The sequence below is a fragment of the Gymnoscopelus microlampas genome (assembly GCF_963454915.1).
Source record: "Gymnoscopelus microlampas genome assembly, chromosome: 3".
NCBI classification, from domain to species: Eukaryota; Metazoa; Chordata; class Actinopteri; order Myctophiformes; family Myctophidae; genus Gymnoscopelus; species Gymnoscopelus microlampas.
Window position 1 is genome coordinate 57792722 of NC_139940.1, and position 19956 is coordinate 57812677.

Below are 19956 nucleotides of genomic sequence, written 5' to 3' on the forward strand. Positions count from 1 at the left end.
CGGCGTGTGTGCTGCTGTTGCTGCCCTGTGTGGCCAGCTCGTCGGCAGGTCGAGGTGGCCCGGCGCTGCTTGCAGGAGGATCTGGCGGCGGCAATGTCTTGCTGATGACGGCGAAATTTAGCATCTTCTGGCCCTGGGTGCATCTCTTCTTTGCTGGTGGAGCTCTCATCATCTTGTAGTAATAATACTGAGTGGCAAAGCATCTAACCTGTGCCCCTTTATACAGTACCAGGTAGGAAAACATATTTGCATTCCTATGGGTGATGGTCGTTACACTGATCAATCGCTACACTGATCAGTGGACTCGGGCGTGGCTGGGTGTGAAACGGGTGATTGACGGACACGCTATTGTTCTCGAGGGGGGCTGGATTCACACTTTCTTCAAACGCCACGGTACACCTCAGCATTACTGGCGGACCAAATTTGGGACGATTGCCAGGGTTGATAAACACTGATCTAGTATGAGAGTGACACACTAGCATAGACTCCCATTGTAAGAATGGAATGCGGCAATGCGGAAGTTAAATGAGGAAGTTCCAATGTTCGGAACCACAGATATCGAAACTTAGATACCTCAATGGCCTCTGCAGTTCATTGTAGAGGCTCTTCCGCAGGGCTGTTTGACTACTGGCCAATCACATCGCGTTGACTACTGGCCAATCACAGCGCGTCTAACTGACTAGTTGCTGTGCGGCTGCCTCTTAAGAAAAGACCCGCCCCACCTGCCTCTGTTTGGCCTACCGAACACCCCCTTCTGTGACGCATACGGAATTTTCCAGCTTGTCCTGCTGAAGTGGAAGGAAGTGGAAGGATAGCCCAAGCCTTATATGGGCTAGCCCTGCGGAACAAGGAAGCGCGCCCGAGATTCACCTGTTTCGCCTGTTTCTGAGATTGTAGGTGCATGCGCTACTGGTTCTTCTCATAACTGAGAGGACTCGTAAAAGACAGACTACGTTTCACTGCGTCTATTCTTCATAACCACTTTACCTGTTTTCCAGGTGAGTAATACTTAACAAATCACACAGAAATGTCAGTTGTTGTTTTATGTAACGTTTGGAGTTTACTTTTGGGTCAAATTTAAGTGTAAAATAATAATTGGAAAGTCTTGTCTCATTGTTTTGTGATGTTGACCGTCAAGATGGCGTCTACCCACGTTGTGTTCCGTTGTTTGTCACGTTAATTGTAAAGTGTCTGGTTACCACCTCTCCATTATTTTGGTTAGGTTTGTGTTTTGATTCATAAACTGGCTGGGTCTATATTACATGTGTATATTTGGAGAGTTATTGAACAGTGGTAAAAACGGTTTTGGGGAAATGGTATCAAACCATGCAGCTGTAAATAATTATGTTCATTCACTAAAACTGTTACTGGTATACAGTATGCAAGTCCTAGTCAAGGTTGGGAAGTAACATATTACATGTAACGCCGTTACGCAATCAGAGTAAAACAAAAAACGGTAACGTCTTACAGTACATTTTAAGATGTGTAATCTGGATTACAGTAACGGGGGTGTTTTAACGGGGGTTACAGGTGGATTACATTCTCCCCTTCCCCTCCCTCATCAATTTTACAAACAAGTTATAGATTATTATACACAAAACAACCACCCACAAGAGAAGAGCGCACAGACAGAGAGAGGGGGAGAGAAAGAGAGAGCATTCAGAGAGTGTGCAGGTGCACGAGAGAGGGAGAGGGAGAGCGAGAGAGAAAACACAACGTTGCATCAACAGCAATACAAATGAATAACTGCAAACAGATTCAAAGTTTCTCACCGCTCTGATGGACAATACATAATCCTTTTGCAAACAATATCTATGTCCTCTTCATGTGTCAACAATGATCCAAATGGGAAGTTTATTTCAGCAAATAGAATGTGATTGTTTGAGACGTTTTTGGTGCACAGCTCCTCTTTAAGTTAATTGCCTTCACCTGTTGCACTGCTGCACACAACAGGGCAGATCTTCACCAAGCCAGGATGACATACCCAGGCCCATGAAATTCATAGGCAGTCATAGTAGCCAATTCGAATGAAATCTGCTCAAACTGACTCATACACTGATACAGAACGATATAGTCTAAATATTGTCACTGTCGGTTGGAAAAACTGTTCCTTTTAAAAAAATATTATTTTAAAACAATTTAAAATGGTGAAAAAAGGAAATCTACAAGCTATAATTATTAATAATTAAGAAATACTATATTTTAAATAGTGAAAAATCAACTAACGTCATGAATAGTGCAAGTTCAATCACATTTCATTTGAATGAAAATAACTTGTGGGGAAAATACACAAAATCTCTAATCTGTGATTCTAATGTGATTAATGTGACCCCTACAGTCCGTGTAAGTCCAGGGCTGAATGTGACATATATTGAGACCAATAGACTATGACTTTGTACAAATATTGGTAATTTCCCAATACATAATTTTATGACACAAATGGGTTATATTTCACAGATAGTTACACTATTCTTGTACTGTATTAAAATTAACCTTAACCTTCAAGTTAAATTCATTATTTCCATGAACTTAAAAATCATCGTTTTATTTGATGGCCTTCTTGCCCTGGCATTTAGTCTTTGTGGCCTCAAAAAATTGACAACACTAAAGGCCAAGTGGCCTTGCCCCTAAAAGAAATGATGCAGACATCCCACCTCTCCCGGAAGTTCCGGGAGTCTCCCGGGAATTAGCGTCCGCTCCCGGACACCCGCGAGCGACCATAAATCTCCCGCAAATGCCGACCAGGCGATCAAATGGTGGATTTGCGGGAGAACGGTTCCTATTCATTGCTCAGATCCGGTCTAGAGCCTGCCTACTGTCTCGGTTTGCACACATGAGGCTCACACAGACCAGATCTGCAACCTGCAATGCCTTTTTTTTGTTTTACTTCTTCTTTGTTCTCATTCGTCGCTGAACTGTCAATATGATAAAAAGAATTAATGTCATTCGCTGTGGGAGGAGTGGGCGTCTAAAAGTGACCAACCACTGGTCTCAGATGCAGAGAGAGACAGAGAGAAAAAAAACACACACAGTACTCAAGGAGTTACCTGTGTCTAAAATAATAACTTTTGTCCGTTGCACTGTATGTAACAGTGACTTCTCTCAGCTCACGGAGGCCTTAAAGGCACGTCGAGGTATGTTAAGCTGGCAGCATTGTTGATGAAGCTCAGCTAAAACACTTATGTCCTCTTTGTAGCTTTGATTGAATGCTTTATAAACAGTTTGCACAAAAAAAGCACAGCACAGCTGCTGATGCTGCTGTTGACAATTTATAATCTACATCAATTTTGATGAGAGAGATCAAAGCAAAAACGTGTGGCGAATGCATTCAAATAGCCTAGTGAAATTGGAAGATCTACAAGCCATCTGCTCATGGCTTTAATAGCTACACTAATGATGCCCAAATAACTAATACTCCAGGCTGAAAGAGTTTAAAGTGACTGTATGTGTTTAGATAAAGATCTATTTAAGTGCTTGTAGATTTGATAGTTTTTAAGATAACTGATTCAGTGTATATTGATCAAATAAGTGATGGAGTGCTACTTGGGAGAGATATATGTGCTTGTACTGTATTTTGATTTATATTGGTCAAATAGAGATGGTAAAATCAGGCAAAAATAAGAACCTGTAATTAAATTATTCAAACCAAAAAAAAAGAAGAAAAAAAATAAGGACAAAAAAAGGAAACTTGGGAGAGATAGATAAAGATCTATTCATGTGCTTGTACTGTAGATTTATATTGGTCAAATAGAGATTGTAAAATCAGGCATGCTGTGCGCGCATGCATGTACATGAACCTCCCGCAAATTATTTTCTCCAGGGTGGGATGTCTGATAATGTTCATTGTAATTTGTTTCGATTTTGATGTAGTTTTGAATGTTCTATGAACAAGGAAATGTCAATGTATGTCTACATAGACAGTAAAAGATGCAGTATTATTATATGCTGAGTAAAATGTGTAGTATTAAATGATGGGTAAAATATTAAAGTAAAAGGACAATGCAAGCAGTAGTCAGTTAGGGATTTATTGTGTAATTGTGAAATGTGAATACATCATAACTGAGAGGACTTGGTGAAAGACAGACCGCGTTTCACTGCCTTCAAAACCACTTTAACATGTTTTCTAGGTAACATATACAGTATCTGTTATTTGGTCCCATATCCTGGTATCTGTAACATCTGCAACAGAATATTGCAGATCATGTATATCTAGTATCTGTATATCTGTGTGTGTGTGTGTGTGTGTGTGTGTGTGTGTGTGTGTGTGTGTGTGTGTGTGTGTGTGTGTGTGTGCGTGCGTGCGTGCGTGCGTGCGTGCGTGCGTGCGTGCGTGCGTGTGTGTATATATGTATATATATATATATATATAAAATGTACAACAATAAATAAGCAAAAATACAAGTCCTTTATAAGATTGGGTGTGTCTTTTTCAGAGTACAGTTTACCTTCACTTGGCAGAAGATGGCAAGGTAATATACCAGGACATCTTTTTAATGACTCCATCCTAGCATATTATGTTTGAATTGTTGCTGCTGCTTTCAGTTAGCCAATGTTACTTATTATGTTATTAAAGGACGACTTCAGCGATTTTCAACCTATCTTCATATAATTGGTCCTCACTAATACTCATGATAAAATTGTACTTTTCCTACCCGGTCTGTGTCTCAGAGGAGGTCTGTGGACAGTTCAGAGTCCCGTCTACCAGTGACATCATCAATGGGGAATCCAAGTTAATAGAAACTGCAGGCTTTCTATTCCTGGAAAATTGAAATGCAATAAAAGAAGCCATTGCTCTCGTGTTAATAAAAATCTAAATAAAAAATGTGAAATCTTCTTGGAAAAAAATAATCATGCCTAACGATGATGTCACTGGTAGACAGGTTTCTGGACTGTCCACAGCCCTCCTATGAGACACAGACAAAGTAGAAAAAAATGGTACCATTTTATCACGAGTATTAGTGAGGACCAATTATATGAAGATAGGTTGAAAATCTTTGAAGTCGTCCCTTAATAATAGTCATCTAAAATTGGACAAATACGAAGAAAGAAATCATCTTAAAACCCATGATTAAGATTTTAAACTTGAATGGTCCTTCTATTTTATAACATTGCATGTCAAATTCAGTAATATGATCAGTTATAAGTCATGTATTAAGCTAATAGTGAATGACAAAACTAATAATTTTAACAAATCATGTGATTAGACTGCATCACTATTAAAGCCGTCTAAAAAGATGTAAAACAGCTTCATAACATCACTTCATGCTTAGGCTAATTCCCATAGTTCCCTAGTTATCTTGGTACTTTAGCTTAGGGGTTGCATAAAGCTTAGCAAGTGACTAATACTAGACTCATCCATACCTACTACAGAAGTAACCAGCATTGGGCTTCCTTTGAGAAACGGTTTTATTTCATATTAATTAATGGTGAACAAATGATTTAAAAATCAACATATCAATATCAACATATACCATAAATCAACATGTTTAGGAATGTTTAGCTAATAAGACAACTAATGGCATAATGATTTGTGTATTGTTTGTTTATTATCAACAAAGATTATGAATGGTTTGTAAAAGACCATTAACACTTTTGTATTCTTCGAAACATTGACTCTATTAAAACTATTTCATGATCCATTAACTTACATACAATAATGTCCGATATAATTTACAATAAAATATAAAAGGCATCTATACATCATTTGTTTATTTACAATATTAACAACATAGCCTAATATGTTGTTAATATTGTAAATAAACATTTACATATAAATACAGATATGTATTACGGTATGTATTATATAGATATACATTGCATATAAATCATTTGTTATTTGTCATTAAGTAAGAGCTTGCAACGCAGTTGCCATTATCATGCACAACACATGGTGTATATTTATTGAATGTACTTGCGTCCATCGGTGCACCCATGGGCGTGTTGGTCATACTGTAGCCTACATGGTGCATTGTTATTGTTGGCGATTAACTGATAGAATAAAGTCATTTTATCAAATAAGAAATAGTGTAACCCATAGATTTATAACCGATACAGTTAAATATATTTCACATTAAACAATTTTTTTCTTTCTAGGCCCGTAGGCCTACTTGATCCAAACACATTTCTGGATTGCCTCGGTGACTTACCAGAAGTTCAACGTACTCAGACAGAAGCTACGGTGAAGAGCGTATTCATAGGAGGTGGGGCGGTAGGAGGGTGTGCCATCGCTGGGGGGCTAATTATTGGACCTCCTGGATTTTTTGTTGGTGAGACAAATCAGACTTTGGTTAATAAGACGTTTGACTTTGTGCAAGATAAAAGCACAAAAAAAGCACATTTTGGTCAAAATTGCTACATATTTTCTATGAGATTACCTAAGCGCTCTCTCTCTCTCTCTCTCTCTCTCTCTCAGGTGCTGTAGTGGGCGGTGTGTTGGGCAGTTTGCTGACATGGGGCAAGTTCAAGCCCCTACCTGTGATCCTGAGGAAGCTCACCCCTAAACAGAGGCAGAGGCTTTACCAACGTGTCTTGTTCAAACTGGGAGTGGAATTCTTAACAAAGGCCATTTTCGGGAAGCTGGGCCCCAAAATCCAAAACATCCTTATTCCTACTGTTGTAAAATTCGTGGAAGATGAATATGCAGCCAACTAGTTCTAGCATAAATAATAAACCAGAGCATGAATTTAAACCTGATTATTAGTTAAATAAATAAAATGTACACAGTTAAAGTAATACAATGCAGGTTCACAAATAAACGATTTTTATTAACCTCTGCTGGTCACTACCGTCACTGCATGTATTTTCCTTTGTCCTCCATTACCCAGAATTCCATTTGTTTTCACCGGAAGCCAGAAGCGTTTCAAAAAGCGTTATTTTAATTGTTTTATACTATCTGCGGATCGTTTCTCTTAGCCAGTGGAGCATTAGTTACCATGAGCTGTTTTCTTTTGCTGTTGTTTTTCAATCTTCAAATCCTACAATCTCTTAAAAACAGCGTGAGGTTCCGTTTTGTTATTAGCGCGGTAGTTCCTGGCCAAACAGGAAAACGGTGCGGTAGTTCCTGGCCAAACAGGCCGGATGACGTCATCTTTGCGGGAAAGGCACACCGAGCCACCGTTTCAATAGAAAATATAATAGAAAAGGCTTTCGGGGGTGAAATTCATGGAGTGGGTGTTGTGAAACATTTGCCACTCACAAAAGATACAATTTAACTTTAGTTTTGTTGATAAAGTTACCTAGTATCGCTTTAAGCTCAAACAGTGTGTGTGTGTGTGTGTGTGTGTGTGTGTGTGTGTGTGTGTGTGTGTGTGTGTGTGTGTGTGTGTGTGTGTATTTGTGTGTGTGTGTGTGTGTGTGTGTGTGTGTACATCTATTCACTCAACACTCATACATTGTGATGTCAATGTCAATACAACTCATCAATCACTCATGAACACATTATTCAGTATTATACCTGGGACCACTTCAAGTTCCTCTCCCTCTTCACTTCATTCTGTCTCCTCATCCTCAGAGCTTGCCCAGTCCATTCCCCATGCCTTCCCATACACCACCTGGACCATTGCACAGCCACACATTTCCTCCAGCAGGGACATACTGTAAAACAAAAAAAAATACAAAATACAAAATTGTATATTGTATACAAAATACAATACCCACTAGGGGGTCACTAGGGGGCAGTGTCACATAGATGAATCAGTGTCTGTATTTACAGCATAGCAACACTACAGTGTGAGGTGAAAACCTTATGTCCAACACAGTTAATATTCAGGAAATGGGAAAACGAGCATGTGTTCCATTGGGTTCAATGTAATTATTTTAGTCACAAGCTCTTGTTAATACTTTTCATTGATTTATAAAACCATAGAGACACATAGAGACAACCACTTTAAGTTGAATTTTAAAACAATTACAATAAATTGCAAAAAACAAGCATAACGTGTTGTGTGCTGGTGTGACACTGTATGGTGAAGTAGGGCAAAAAGTTGAAATATGGAGGTACGAGGTGAACTTGGGAGTCTGTAACTCTGAGAGTGTACAAATGGAACCACATGGATCTGTAAGGGTCCATTTGGTTCCATTTGGACACTCTCAGAGTTATTGGGGTCCATGAAAGTTTGTGGTCAAAATTGTGGTCTATGACATGCAAACGTTTGAGATCTTGTTCTGTGTGACGTTGACAGACACACAGACACACTCTTCCAGTATGTGACTGCCATGCTCTGTCTGTAACCAACAAATATTGACACACTGTAAGTGACGTTGTCATTCAGGCCATTACACTCAGTACACAGTGAAGCCACCCTGCCACTGTCACATGGTTCACCACACTGAACTATCTGGAAGACTGCATTTGAACTTCTTTGGAATAGGAACTGCAATTTAACCACTTAAACCCTGTACTTCATCTAATCACCCTGTCAGGGTTTATCTCTCAATAATGGCCTGCTCGCCATTGATTATCCCTTAGAGGCACCTCATTGCTGGCATGTATTGAAACACACAATAATGCATATATATATATATACATATATATATATATATATATATATATATATATATATATATATATATATATATATATATATATATATATATATATATATATATATATATACATATATATATATATATATATATTATATATATAGTTATTCTGTGAAATAAATAATCAACAAAATCAAATTTTTTGGTACATTTATCAATATGAACAACAGGTGTGGGTGTGTGACTGCTTCCACTGAGATGAACAGAAAGGACAGGATGGTTTCTATGCCAGATGCTTTTAAGGCTCCAGAATCCATTCCATGCACACGGAGGAGCATGTCATTGCAACCAGTGGTGGGAAAAGTATTCAAATTAGAAATACTCCATTACAAGTAAAAGTCTGGAATTCAAAATGTACTTGATTAAAAGTACAAACGTATTGGGATCAAAATATACTTAAAGTACCGAAAGTAATGTTATGCAGAATGTCCCATTTCAAGTTTTCTAAAAGAGCTTAAGTGGTTGATGTATGTTTAGTAATAATAATCTAAATCTACAGTATCTAGCAACTAAAGTTTTCATATAATTGTAGTGGAGTAAAAATACAATATTTGTCTATAAAAGTACTGAAAATTGGAAATACTCCAGTAAAGTAAAAAATACCTCAAAATTGTACTTAAGTACAGTACTTGAGTAAATGTACTCAGTTACTTCCCACCACTGATTGCAACCCATCTCTAGCAGCCATGTCAACCTGTTGAACAATATCCTCCACATCCTGTGGTGACTCACACATGACAACATGTGTGAATGTTGACATGTCTTGTCTCTAAACTCCCATCACTATTAGCCAGTCCATGCAGTTCAACTTATGGGTTCTGTTGCATGCTGGGACCAGGCCTGAAATTTCACAACTTAAAGGCACAGCCACATGGCCTCTTGCCATTGTTTTCTCTTTTGTTTGTATCTGTTTGTTTCTCTTTTGGAACATCGCACACTGTTAGCCAACACCCACAGCTGTGAGTCATAAGAGACATAGATTGTCTTGTACTAGACCAGTGTTTCTCAAGCTTTTCAGGCTGTGACCCCCCCAAAATAATAATATTTGAACTGGTGCGCAGGGCAGGAATAGGCTCTATGCACAGCAGCCATATTATCACTTCCTTCACAGGTGTTACCAATGATACTAATGAAGGCTCTGTTCCATTTAGTGTAGCACAGTAGTTCTCAGATTTTTAAATTTCAGATTTCTACGACCACCATATGGGTCCATTTAGTTCCATTACACTCTCAGAGTTACACACCCGTAAAGGGCCATTTGGGAGTGTTTCCAGTGAGCCAACATGCACAATATCAGCACCCTGACTCCGTCTGACCAGAATGGAACAGAGCCTTCATTAGTATCATTGATACCACCTGTGAATGTCTTACAATATGGCTGCTGTGCATAGGGCCTATTTCAGGGAGGCCACGAAGGCCATGGCTGTCAATGCCCCTCAGTTTGGCCTTGTGCCCCTCAAAATGGCAAGCCCTGAGGCCACAGTGGCCTTAATGCCCCAGCTGACTGTACCACTTCTCTGATTCTTTCTTGTCAATATGTAGACCCTGTTTTATTTGATGGCCTTCCTGCCCTGGCATTTGGCCTGTGTGCCCTCAAAAAATGGACAACACCAAAGGCCAAGTGGCCTTGCCCCCAAAATTACGAAATTCCCGGCCTGCTGGTAAGTACCTGATAAGCACTTGGAATGTAGGAGCTGAGGCAGTTAGTTTGACTCGGTTCCACAGATAAATATTGTGAAAATAGCATATATACAAGCTCACAACGCCTCGCAGGCATTGTGAGCTTGTAGATCGTCAATTGTTGTTTTAAATGCCTTTTTGTATATTATTTGACAATTTGGCCAATGTTTGACCAGTTTTTATAGGATAGTTAGTTACTTTTTTTCATTTCAAGGACCCAACGTTGGATATGTATTAACCTAGTGGTTCTCAAACTATTTTAGGTTTCAGTACTCCCTCTCCCTGATTCCTGAATCCAAGCTACTCCTTTACCTGACTTCATTTTACTTAGAACACCGCAAGAGATAACCATAGCTACCATATGATTCAATGAATGAATTATAACCCACATTTTGAACAATATAGCATTACAAATTAGAAATGGAGTGAAAGAGTTGCATTTAGTGTCTCCTGAGTAGATTTATTTTAAGCTGTGGCCACAACATTTCATTAAGTCCAGTGTTGACGTCAATATGTTCAAATAAGTGTAATTAAGAATTGCTTTCTATTCTATAACAGTTGTGCATGTAAATGTTGGGTTTAATTTGGTTTAACACTTTACAGATCAGCAGGTTCACTCAATTCTGTAAAATAAATTGTGTCAAATTCCCATTGTCACATACATAGTACCTCCACCTGCCCCTAGGGGTACATATACCCCTATTTGAGAAACACTGTGAACCCTCAGAACTCGTGAGAGTGCACAGATGGAACCCTATGGTTCTAGGGAGAGCAGGAAGAAAAAAAAATCACACCCAGTGTGAAGAGAGCGGTGTGGTCATCACAGTGATGGAAGCTCAATTAAAAAAGTGTTTTTTTTTTTTAAGTGCATAGTCCTATTTACAGGTTAATAATTTCATCATGTGTCTCGCTAGCCAATCACAGTGCTGAATAGAGTCAGCCAATAGAGTCAGCCAATCACAGTACAGCTAGGGGTGTACTAATGTAGAGGGGTGTGCTATGACAGTACAGCGAAGGGTGTACTAATGAGGTGTCCCAACCCCACTTATAGGAGCTACACCGGTCAAAAACATACATCAAACATCAAATAAGCATGTCAAAGAAAGTGTATATAAATAGCAGATCTACAAGCTCGTAGCGCGGCACTCGGTGCCGCGCTATGAGCTTGTAGATCTGCTATTTTTGAATAGCCAAAAGAATCTAACGTGCGTTACCGGATTGAATGGACTGTGCTCCCCCAGGGGTGTAAAGCTCCGCCCCCTTTTCCCCTCTACACCGAATAGGGACGTAAGGGTTGACGTACGTGGTTAAGCCCTATTCAAAAAATGTTCTAGATCAGATCTACAGGCTGACAATGTGTCGCATTACGCTGCGTGGCTTCACACACAAAAACACATTCTTCCAAACTTCCGAACGCATACACAGAACACCACATACAAACATCTGCAACGCAGCGATTCAGAGATTCAGGCCAACACGGATTGTTTGCAGTTGAATGCTGGGAGAGGTCTTGACCTTTGACCTTGTTTTCAACACCTGTACTATAACCCATTAAGACCGGGAACGCATCTGTGTGTCATTTTTAGATTTCTTTGGCTATTCAAAAATAGCAGATAATACAAGCTCATAGTGCGGCACCGAGTGCCGCACTATGAGCTTGTAAATCTGCTGTTTTTTTGAAAAATCATAAAAAATGTGTGTAAATCTTTGAATATAATATAGCGAACATTTGTGACTCAAATCGTATTGCTTCTGGGGATTCTAATGTCTTCTAAAACCTAACTTTTTTTTTTGAAAATCACAATATGTTGCTATAATATCAGTGGCGCTCAAACTTTTTCATGTCAAGGACCTCCAAAAATTATGTATTTGGCTGCGGACCCCCATCTGAAAATGTTCCAGGGACCCCCAGAAGCAAAGATTTTAGTTAAAAATGTTATATATTTATATTATATATATTTTGCTCGTGGTGACGTAGCGGAGGATGGGCTCATATGGACTGAGGGAAGAGATGGATGGTGGAAGAACGCCCCAGCTGGTCCGTCTTGCTACGTTTGAGGGTGAAGGTGAGGGATTCGGAGGAGTGGAAGGTGATGTCAGCCAGGCTTGGATGGTGAGAGGGGTAGTACCGGGAGGATGAGGAGGTCAGCTCAGAGCACCGGAGGAAGCCGAAAAAAGCAATGAGGAACATGCTTTCCAGGGTGGAGGAGATGTGGGGTGTGAGGTAGCCGGCACGGAGGGTACGGAGGCAGTGGAGAAGCAGGTCAGAGGTTAGGGGATGACGTCTGGGTGTGGTCGGGACTTCGCTGCGTCAAAGGGCCTGAAGCAGCAAGGCGATGTGGGGGTGGGAGATGGCCGGGCTCGGGAATCCGTCCAAAAGGCGGAAGAAGAAGCCGACCAGCCACGACAATAGGAAACAACTCGTGTAGTGCTGAGGAAGGGTGAGGGGAGGGGGGGATGAAGGCGAGGAACTCTGGTGACCAGGCTGATGCAAACCACCGTCCCTGGTAGAAGCCACCAAAACCAAGGGAGGGGGGTGCGTCGGTATAGAGTTGAATGTCGTGAGGGTTGGAAGTGATCGTGTCATAAAATAAGGTGATGCCGTTCCAATTACTGAGGAGGTGGAGCCAAAGGCGAAGGTCTGTGCGGGAGGAATGATCGATTGTGACGTTATCGTGCAGGTTGGGAACAGAGGAGGCTGTGGTGAGGAGGTGAGAAAAGAAGGGACGGCCTTGGGGGATGATGCGGAGTGCAAAGTTGATGTGACCGAGTAGGGCTAACAACTGGCGTTTGGTGCAGATGGGGGCTAGGAGGTAGTTGTGCAGGAGGAGTGTTATTCTATTTAATTTCTCCGGGGGGAGGGAGGCCTCGAAAGCTACGGTGTCGAGGGTGATGCCCAGGAACTCGAGCTTGGTCGAGGGGACGATTGTTTTCTCCTCGGAGAGGGGGACGCCTAATTCGGAGAAAACCCTACGGATGTGGAGAGGCCGTGTGCTAGGGGGGCAGAGGGGGGCTCGACGACGAGGAAGTCGTCGAGTAGGTGAACGAGGTGGGGGATGTGGTGGTTATTAGACAGGATCCAACAGAGGGCTTCGGAGAGTGAGTCAAACAGTTTGGGGCTGCTTTTGCACCCGAAAGTGAGCCTAACTGAAAAATAAAACAAGCCCTTCCAGGCCACCCCGAAAAACGGCCAAAATTCGGGGCGTAAGGGCAGTACCTTGAACGCATTGGTTATATCTGCTTTGGAGAGCATGGCCCCGTGACCGGCAAGATGGATGAGGTTCATTGCATGAGTGACAGTGGAGTATTTCATGGAAAAATCGTGACTGGGGATGGTGCTGTTGATGCTGGGGATGTGAGAGTTGTGGGGAGAGCAGAGGTCCATGATGCGGCGCTTCTTCCCCGAGTACTTTCGGGTCGCCACCCCGATGGGGCTGATCCTGTACAATGGTGGTGTGTCGAAGGGCCCCATCATGAACCCTTCCCTTACCTCCTTGGCGATGAGGGTGTCGACTGTGTCTGGGTCGATGATGGCGGATTGCAGGTTGTGGCAGGTGTGTGATGTGGTGGGGGTGACGGTTAATCCGGGGTGGAAACCGTGGGTGAACCCGTTGATGATGAAGTTGACAAATGGCCGGTCGGGGTGATTACGGAGGGCAGTGGTGAGGGCTGGGATGATGATGGGCGTTCTAAGGTACTGTGCCAGTCACGACTTAGGAGTGGATGTGGGGTTGTGGGGGCAGGCGGGGCGAGCGTGAGCTCCCCCGCAAAACGAACAAACGTGCAAAAAGCGGCAAGCAGATGATGCGCAACCGGCGTCGTTGAAATTGTTACAGATTTGCCTGCCGGCCTGACACAGGACGGGCCTCCCTCTAGCGTCGTTGGAGGGCTGCACAGAGCGGGTGTTGGAGGAGGATAGCCTGGGGACTATGGAGGGGGGAGGTGCGGCGGATCGACTGTGGGGGAAAAGGGGTGGTGGATTGGTGGTAGTGGACGGGAATGATTTGCCACTCTGACGGGGCTTTTCGATGGCCGTGGTGCAGACGACGGACGAGTGGGAAGGGGCTCCGCATAGGTCGCAGGACAACGCGACCCTGGCCGTGAACACCCTCATATAGAGTTCACTGTCCAGGGCCCCCCAGTAAGAGTTGGTGTTAAATTGTTGAATGCGGGCGGCTGCTGCTGTGGAAAACAGTATGTGGTAATTATAGTACCCCGTGCCGCAGAACCGAATGGCCAGCTCTAGTATGTTAAACATGTACTGATCCAATTCGGCCCGACGGCCGGGGTAAACTGAGCAGATGATGTCCCTGAACAGGGAGAAGGCGTATGCGAATTCACTTGGGGTGAGATCGCGGGAGTGGGTGGGGAGGGACTGGCGGAGTTGCCAGGAACCCGAGGGGAGTTGTAATTTCCCTATTACGTAGGGGGTCGATAATTGACAGCTGGAGGAGTACCGGCAGGTCGACGTACGCACCAGTCAGGATTTGTTGGCGGAGGGAAACGCTGACTGGAGAGGGCCGGGGAGGGAGGGTGGCGCACGGCGCCGCTCCGGGAAGGGGAGCAGCCAGCTGTGCTGCACGACAGGAGGAGGCAAGGTGTGCCGTCCTGTTGGGGGGGCGGCGCTGTACCGTCTGGATGGCGGTGGACGGCTGCGCAGGGAAGGGAGGAGGGAAGGAAGGGGGGGAGGGGGGAGGGGGGGAGGGAGAGAGGCGAATTTGGAGCGTGGAGCCAGCGTGGGCGGGGCCGCTGGAGTGGCTGGTACTGGAGCCGCCGAGCTGAGGTGGGCCAGGTAGGCCTGGAATAATTCTGGTTTGCGGTCCGTTTTCTGGAAGGGAACCCCCCTCGCCGCGAGCACGCTCTGTAGGCCGGCGACAGTCCACAATGAGATGGAAAGCAACGGCACGGGGCCGTGCGAACTGCCGCCGGCGTGCGAACTGCCGAGAGGAGGATGCGTCTGCGGGACCGCTCCGCTGGTCGCGCCTCGGCTGAGCAGGAGGTAGCGGATGTTCGGGTTCTGACCCGCGGACGTAGGAGGAGGAGAGGCTCGATTCTGACACCGTAAAAGGAAACGGCGACGAGAATAACTCCTCGTTGTCAGAGGCATGTACGTTTAGCTCGCGCTCGTCCATGGTGGTGGGACGGCGGAGGACGCACGCTAATACTACCTGAAATACTACTACCTGATAAGCTATAAACACTGGCAACTGTTGGGTTTAGTTTTAGCTTTAGATATTTAGCAACAGTGCAGCTACTGAGATGTAATGGAACAGATGAAAAGAACAAAAGAACGGCATATTACCTGCTGTTTTACGAGCGAGAAATGGGATACTTGTTTGTAGGTTTTGTTTATTTGACAACCCAAGCGAAATCAAAGAGGTAAATGATACAATCGCAGGTGTATTTATGCTGTGGTGATTGCTGCGTGGATTGGCTGGGAGATAAGCAGCGCAGGTGAACTTGATCATGAACATGAGAGGCTGAGCAGAGGGCGGTCTCTACTCCCGAACCTACGTTGAACACAACTACATGTGTTGTAGACCGGCGAAAGAGATTTGGTGCAGATGGAAAAACGTGAGGTGACTATATAAATATAGACCCCTGGTGGACCCCAGTCAACTATAAGGTTCAAGAGGTCAAGGCCAAATTAGTTACACTCCACGTCCTATTTGACGGTGGTGGAAAAAGTAGAGACATTTTTTACTTAGGTAAAAGTACAAATACCACAATCTAGAAATACTCAGTTGCAAGTCCGGTATTTAAAATTGACTTGAGTAAAAGTACAGAAGTATTGGCATCAAAATATACTTAAAGTATCAAAAGTAAAAGTACTCATTATGCAAAATGTCCCATTTCACAAGTTCAATAATGCATATACATCTTTTGAAAATAGCCGATCTACAAGCTCACATGTGATCTTGTAGATCGGCTATTTTCAAATGGCCGAAGTATATAAAGCTAAAGTGGTTAAAGACGCACTGAAGTGACATTTTCGGTCATTTTATTTTGAAGGTTCAGCCCGAAACGTCGGCTCAACGACTCTAAACCAATCAGAAGGTCCCATCCCTTCAGGCTATGGGACGTTGGATCTCAATCACTTCAGCCGTGCTGGCACACGGCTAGTGTTTGTTTACAAGTGAGAGAGAGACGGCCAGTGAAGCACGTTTGCTACTACCTGGCTTATTTCTAACCTATAATGTTTTCAGATACAAATTTTAGTGTGCAGATGAAGTTTAAAATTAGTAATACACTCATCTTCAATGAGATTCAAAACGGAGTATCTCTGTAATTAAAATCAGCTGTGTTTGAAGAACGTGCAGCTATGGGAATCAAACAGGTGCATGTAATCAAGATTCATTTATATTCGTGAAGGCTGTATTATGTCATCACGCAGCACGTTTTCGTTTACAGGAAGTAATTAAGATTGGCTTTTTAGGGACTTTAGATGTAAAAATACACAAAAATGTTTTTTTTCCATTTTTTTTTGCATCTATTGTTAGGTATGCCCATATGATGACCACGGATATGCTCTAAAAGTGTGAAAAACATATTTTTCATTTCACTACACCTTTAATGCATGTTTTGTAATAATAATCCAAATCTACAAGGTAACTAAAGTTCATTTAGACACTTCAGCTCAGAAATAACCAGACCATTAATTATCCATTTACCATTTATTAACCATTTACCATATTGCAATGATATTGCATTCAAGTTTGGCGGTGTGACTCTGCTCTTGTGATATTTAAGATTCCCTGTGCAAAAATGTCACAGATCTTCAATCACAAAACCCCCAGAGCATAGCATAAATACAGTTTTACATAAACATTGAACCTTCAATGCCTAATTAAACTACCACGTATCATAGTACAATCCATAGAACCACAGTACAAACACAGAATCATAGTACAATCCATAGAACCACAGTACAATACACAGAATCACAGTATAATCCAGAGAACCACAGTACAAAACACAGAATAAACCTATAACAATATGAACTAAATGCCACAGGGAGGAGGCCGGGGAGGTGGAGGGTATTTGAAAACCTACAGCTGTACAACCTGCAATGACAGCTAAGCATGTAGAATGAACAGAGAGCAGAAGCTGCTTAAATGGCCCGCCAGTGTTGCACTGTGGGTATGAGGGCGTGAGTGAGTTGGCTTGAAGCGAATGAGAAAGACAAAGGTTGAACGTACTGACTTAAAGGAGTACAACTGTATAAGCGAATGGGGAGGGGTCCGGGGAGTGTGAATGAAGAATATAAACATTCTGCCTTCCGTGTCTACATGAACTATCGTTACACTGAATTTCATTTAAGACACTTCAGCTCAGAAATAACCAGACCATTAATTATCCATTTACCATTTATTAACCATTTACCATATTGCAATGATATTGCATTCAAGTTTGGCGGTGTGACTCTGCTCTTGTGATATTTAAGATTCCCTGTGCAAAAATGTCACAGATCTTCAATCACAAAACCCCCAACACACGCTCACTTGCAGTGAGCCAATACAGAGCCACACCTTAAACTATATGAGAATGTTTATCATTTAAAGCATCAAGCGTGACACAATTTCATTTAAATCCACTTAATATAAATTAAATAAGCTACATGAATTAACTATGCGAGTGTCAAGCATGACACATTCCTTTAAATGCATAGCCATATATGCCCTTCACATCTATGAGACCAAACACGACCAATGCTTAATGGTTTACCATACCTACCATCTAATACCACCATAACGCATCCGTGAGACCAAACACGACCAATGCAGACCAACGCTTAAGTGATTTACCATGCCTACCATCTAATACCACCATTATGCATCCGTGAGACCAAACACGACCAATGCAGACCAACGCTTAAGTGATTTACCATGCCTACCATCTAATACCACCATTATGCATCCGTGAGATCAAACACGACCAATGCTTAATGGTTTACCATATCTACCATCTAAAACCACCATTACGCATCCGTGAGACCAAACACGACCAACCATCTAATACCACCATTACGCATCCGTGAGACCAAACACGACCAATGCAGACCAACACGACCAATGCTTAACTGATTTACCATGCCTACCATTCTAATATCACTGTAATACATGAAACCAAACACAACCAAGCTACTAGTGGTTTACCATACTAATACCACAATTAAGCCTATGTGATACCGTAACATAGCTTAATGGTGTACCATACTGAGCACAACCAATCCCCAACATGCGCTCTCGGCAGAGAGCCACACCTTAGCCTATATGAGAATGTGTATCAGTAAAAGCATCAAGAGAGATGCAATTTCATTTAACTCCATTTGATATAAATGAAATATGCTACATGAATTAACTATGTGAGTGTCAGCAATGACACGTTTCCTTTAAATGCATACCGAGATGCCCATGAAATTATGAATAACTATGTGTATAGACAGCAATGTCAAATTCCCTCTATATGATGGCAGCAATGCGAACCCTATAAGGCAAGTCGCGCTTGCCCAAGCGGTGACCTGATATAGACGGAATATACTATTTAGTGGATTACCCATGCTAAACCTACCTTCTAAACCACCATTAAGCAACGTGAGACCCAACACGACCATGCTTAATGGAATACCACTGTAGCAACGTGAGACCCAACACGACCATGCTACTAGTGGCTACCATACCTACCATTAATACCACTGTAGCAACGTGAGACCCAACACGACCATGCTACTAGTGGCTACCATACAGTACCTACCATTAATACCACTGTAGCAACGTGAGACCCAACACGACCATGCTACTAGTGGTTTACCACCCATCTTCAATTTACCAACCTACTATTCTAGTACCACAATTAAGCATACGTGATACCAAACACGACCAATGCTTATTAATTTAGCTTACCACATTTAGGTATACGTGAGACCAAACACGACCACTCCTTAGTAGTTAACCTTGCTTACCACTACCAACCTAAACCCCCATTAAGCATACGTGAGACCCAACACGACCAATGCTTATTCATTTAGCCTACCACATTTAGGTATACGTGAGACCAAACACGACCAATCCTTAGTAGTTAACCTTTCTTACCACTACCAACCTAAACCACTGAGCATACATGAAGACCAAGCGATGCTATAAGTTTACCATGACATCATAATACCACACTATAGCCTACGTGAGACCATAACACGACCGATGCTATAGTGTTTTACCTGACCCCCAACCTGCGCTCTGACGAGAGCAATACTTAACGCACCATCAATTATGCAACTCCTGAATAATCCCATAATTGATCACACATAACACTCATGGCTTTTTTGAGCTGCAAAATTTCATCCGTATTTAAACGAATATAGCGTTCGTAGGCAGCAGACGACCAGCGACCCATGGCTTTTAAGTGGATGCAGAAACCAACGAAGCTGCTGAGGTTGCTGGGCCGATCCGAAAGAAGTGAGGAGTATACGCCTGGGGCAGAATCCACGTAGCTTCAGGTAGCAGAACATAGAACAGAACGGACAAAAAGCGGTATCAGTTCTTACAATAAATGATATTCCATTAGGATGATTACTGATTTACAGTGCTTAATTGAACGTGTGAGCTTTCAGCACAAGCAAAGTATTTCCCATAAGAACCCATAGAATGCTGATAGAACTAATTCCAAACAATATCTACATTAAATAGTTCCTTTCTCCACTTCTCCACTTAATAAAAGCTTAATCCGATGGTC

The 19956-nt window shown here is 42.4% G+C and overlaps 1 long non-coding RNA gene across 1 annotated transcript; it reads left to right on the forward strand.

Moving 5' to 3' along the window:
- Window positions 1-896: 896 nt before the first annotated feature.
- LOC311042127 lies at window positions 897-6769 on the forward strand. The gene is made up of 4 exons (XR_014600461.1): window positions 897-998; window positions 4434-4469; window positions 6094-6266; window positions 6413-6769. It is a non-coding gene; the product is annotated as an uncharacterized lncRNA (long non-coding RNA).
- Window positions 6770-19956: the final 13187 nt, after the last annotated feature.